We start from the raw sequence: 5,063 nt of genomic DNA on the forward strand, positions 1-5,063 counted from the left end.
CTGTGAAAACATCGTGATGTGTTCCCAGAAGAAGTATCGATCCGGCTACCGGCCGATAGGGGCATCAGGCACGAAATTGACCAAGAACTTGGCACCGAGTTTTGTGTGACCAGGCAATGGCCAATGCCGAAAGTACAAGTCGATTTTATCGTTGAGCTCTTCGACAAGCGAGCCAAGGCGGGACATGCGCGTGAGAGCAAGTCGCCTCACTGCAGCCCGACCTTCGGTGTGCGTAAAACCACAGGTGGATGGCGCGTGGTTTACGCTTTTAAAAAGCTGAGCACGGCCATCATTCTGGCGCAATCGCCAATCCCGCGGAAGGATGTTTGTTGAACTTCATGAGAGAGTCAGTTATCTTTTCCACGATAATATTTTTAAAGATGGCTACTTTCACGTACTCATGAGAGAGTCCATTGTAGCCAAAACGGCAGTTACCACTCAAGCGGTGTGCCTTGGAAGTGGTTTGTGATGCCCCAAGGTTTGAAAAAGGCACCGGCGACATTAAACCTAGTGATGGCTCACGTGATGTGTCAGCACCGTGTCTGCGCGCCCCATTACTAGGACGATGTATTCGTGCATAGTTGGGCCGAGGACGGGCTGAGCGCAATAGAGTCGCACAAGCGTCGTTTAGAACCTGTGTTGCAGACTTTGAAGGACGCCCAATTGTACGTCAACATGCAAAAGTGCGTTATAGGGGTCCCTGATATACCTGTCCTGGGCTGCATTGTAGGTACACATGGTGTACGAGCAAACCCAGACAAGGTAAAAATCGGTGAAGGAATGGCCAATCCCACGACACGTGAAGGAATTGCACCAATTTTTAGGACTCGCTAAATACTTGCATAAGCATATCAAGAATTATGCGAAGCGGACTGAGCCCTTGTCTGACCTCCTCAAATATATTGCAGAATGGGATTGGTCAAAGAAACAAATAGATGCGCTCACCTCAGTGAAGCAATCTCTTGTAGAGGCATCGGTCCCAGACGCAGATAAGTCCATTAGTGTCGTCTGCGATGCAAGCATTTGCAATCGGCAGCGGCGCGCTCATGCAGAAGGATGAAGACGGCGATGACCGTGTCATTTCTTATCAGTCCTGTTTTTAAAAGCCGTGGAACTGAATTACCCTATGCACGAGAAGGAGCTACTTTTAATAAAGTATGCTCTTGTCAATTTTCGGATGCACCTATTGAACATCGAACCATTTGTGGTTTATACGGATCACGCATCACTGCGGACCGCAATAAACTCACCGCACCTCTCGCCTAGAATGGCAAAATATCTTGAAGTTGAATACAAGGCGGGTAAATCGAATGTCTTGGCTGACGCTTTATCGCGCGACTTCGAGGTGAGACACCAGTAAAGTGTGTCTATTGCCCAAACACAATCTGAGCCATTACAGTTGGCAGCCATTAATGCCCACCACGTAACGAGCTCGTTAGCCGCTGAAATACAAGAGAGCTACAGTCAGGAAAAAATTGTAATTTGCTGTTGGATCACTTCGGTGGACAATAGGTTCCCCTTCCGTCGCACCTGAAAGCTAAGCTAAATCGCTCTGGCTACAGCGATAGCCTGTTATGGCATCAACTGTCACCTTGTGATCCCTTGAGAATCTATGTGCCTCATGACATAGATCTCAAGATGATGATCCACGGCCCAGGTGCCCACTTGATGGTACATCATGGAGCTCCTTCACGAGCTCCATGATGCACCATCAAGTGAGCATCTGGGCCGTAAAAAGACATTCTTACGAGTGTCAGAGAAATTTTGGTGGCCACACCTATATCGATGGGTGGCCAACTATATTCGCTCTTGCGAACAGTGTCAGTGCGTTAAGCCTGCTCCGTTCAGCAGTGCGCCACTGATTCCGCTACCGATTCCAAGAATTGTCGGAAGTCGGTCAGTCTGGACTTCACGTTTAGCATGCCGTTACACTGTCCCTTCTTTAGGAATGATTTTACACTTTGTAAAATCGTCAACGGAAGGAACGAGGGACAGGCTAAAGTTGCCCTATCTTACACAAAACCTTTGTGTACGGGATGGTCACTTACTTCATGTGAAGTACTTAGACCTGCCACTCGGGTGTGGTTTACATGTTGACCAACCCTTGTGTATGTGATGCACATAGGTGCATTTACATTTGAAGGGATGACGGCTAGCGTCACCCGTAATCCGAGGTATTCAGAATAATACGCTCGCAATATAGGGAGAGAGGTGGCTCCATTGATTAGGTAAAAGGTTCTATATTTAATATAGTTAAATATAAATCAGGCTTAAACCTTCTTCCTTGTGAATAAGTGCGCACGTGAATCCGATTTACCGCTTACATGACGACACTTGTACAAAGGTATTTAGTTCGTTGGGTGAGGTCGCTTAGGCGCCCACCAACTGCCTCACTTCACGTGAGAGATAACTGTCAAATCGCTCTCTCACTGCGGCTGAAGGTGTATGCTTAAGTAGAGCGTGGTTGCTATAGTAGCGCTTGCCTACAAACTCAACAGCATATAAGCACTTTATAGTATCGACACGTTTGCACAATAGACGACTGTTTATTTATCGGCACGCATCGCTGTCAGCCATTATATGCAAAGATAAGATCTTTCGAGCTTTTACTGATTTACTAGCCAAATGTATACAACACTGGACATCGTGTAGATTTGGTGGGATAAGCTTGGGGGGCTAGGCTGACATTAATTATCGTAGGTTTTGGCACTCGACAACCAATATTTTACCTGCCAACGGTAAATTTCTATGCCGCGATTGCAACGGGATTGTCAGTGAATAGCGACTGTATTAATAACAGACCACACAAAATTTCCATGCATCCTCAAAAAAAAGCTTTTTTGGTAGCAAAACAAGTATTTGGCAGTCCATGTGGCCACAAAAATATTAATGTTTAGTGAAGTATATAAGCACTGCGAATTATGTCAGCATGTGATAGCAGCATCTGAGAGTAATAGCCGGCATTGGAGGCCACCCCTATAAAGTCGCGAGCTGTTATGTCGCACTTTCGCCTGTTCCAGTAGACAGCAAGGGGCTCATATGTTCGGCCTTCATTTTCGGGTAAGCAAAGAAATTCACGGTTCCACTGTATCGGCCTTGTCTACACAGTTTTATATCCTGTAAAGAGACCACGATCGGACCTAGGAGTCGTAGGATAGCTACAAAGCACATAATTAGTGCAGACGGACTTACATATTACTTTTTCTCGGATACATGCCCATGATTTAACAGCCGTAATTTCTGCGACAGCTGTATAAAATCGCTAGGCAGTCATGTCGTATTGTCGACAGCATCAAATCCAGTAGGTGACCCTTCTGCACAGTTAGTAAAATAACAGATATATTGCTATCGTCTTCACGCTATCGATTTAAACCTACTTTAAATGAAAATGGATCCGTGCCACGTGGCTTTGTGGCAAGCTGTTTTTGAAGCTTGTTTCGCACCCTACGCTTTTGGCTACGTACTGCTTTCTGGATGTATTCATTCTCATTACTAAAAGCATTATAGTTTTTTTATAGAATAAATACAAATATAGGTATTAGCTTTTCCAATAAAACTTAGGATATGAGTCCACAGTCACCTAGGTCAAGCCCAAGAGGAGACCAGGATGGTTGCCGAGGTGGAGTTAGTGAAGCATTTTTTAAGCTCTGACAGCAGTTCAAACCTATGTAATTCCGACTGGGAAGACCCTGAGTAGACCAGTACAACTCGTCTCGGATTTGACTCCTCCACTATAATCGATAAAAATTGTGCAGTACACCAACGACGCGTGTTGCGCACTACCCGGTGATCATGGAAATTTAATAAAAGCGCATCGTGAGCGTGTGCTTTATAATGACGCAATATCAGCACAAGCCTGAGTGATAAGTTTTAAAGGTAACAATTAATCATGGTATTAATAGTGCTGTCTTAAATGCCCCAAGTCATATTTAGCGGAGCCATCTCGCTCCTAACGTCAGAGGAAGACTTAAAACTCAGAAATTTACTTAGTTCCATTAAACTATAAAAATATCATTTAGTAAATTGTGCAAGCTGTAAGATGTTATCGAATCCTTGTTCAAGAGTTTCGGTGGTTTGTAGAACCAAGTGGCAACTAATGCCCGAGAGTATATACCTTAGGAAGGCTTATTACTATCGCTGGTCGCAGCGCAAGTCTCAGGAGGGCACTTGCCATTTCAAGATCAAAAGAAGGACTGAATTTATTTCAAATTGAAAATATAATCCTTACCCTTATTATTTTTAAAATGTTTTTTAGGCCACCAGATAAATATCTGGTGGCGATCAGTCCAATTACCCATTTAAATGGTGCTTTAACGGTAATGCCTATGCTTAATAGAAAAGAGGGTAATTGACTCATAATGTGAATTGTACCACTTAAGCGGCTTACCAACCGAAGCGTACTTCATTGCACATATTCTTAAGGTGTGTAAACGGTATTTGAGCCCGTGCTTAAGTATTATCCATAGCTAGATAATCTTAATTCAAGATCTTTTTTTTTCTTAGTGACATTTTGTCGGATTTTAAAACTTTTTTTAATTAAAGTTTCGGAACCGAAATTTTATAAGAAATGCTGAAAATGGGTCTGCTCTCTAATAAAAAATACTACAGCGGATCATCCATAGACCAATGGTCAGACTGAATGTGTGGCAACCGCGGTATTATACACGTTTTGCGCCGTGTGTGCGATGAAACACCAAAGCCTGGAGCTTAGTGCTTTGGGTTGTTGAGTTTGCGTTAAACAACGCTGTGCATGCCTCTACAGGCTAAACTCCGCTCTACGTGAACGGTCTCACCCACCAACGCGTTCCACTAAAGATACCGCAACGTGGTTCAAGGCTCGGTAAAGGAGAATTAGCCGATCGGCTTGCTGATATCAGCCCTGTTTAGGAAACAAGTAAGCGAGCTCCTTGCAACGCTATTAAATGTCTTAAAATGTGCGCGTATAAATTGGCTGATAGCCAAGACAAACAAAAATTTCAAGCGAATGTTTAAGGCAGAAGCTGAATTAATTGTTATACGGTTGGTAAACGCTAAGAGCCGAATTGCAACCGTAGTGTCCGCGG

This window comes from Bremia lactucae, linkage group LG9 (genome assembly GCF_004359215.1).
Source record: "Bremia lactucae strain SF5 linkage group LG9, whole genome shotgun sequence".
NCBI classification, from domain to species: Eukaryota; Oomycota; class Peronosporomycetes; order Peronosporales; family Peronosporaceae; genus Bremia; species Bremia lactucae.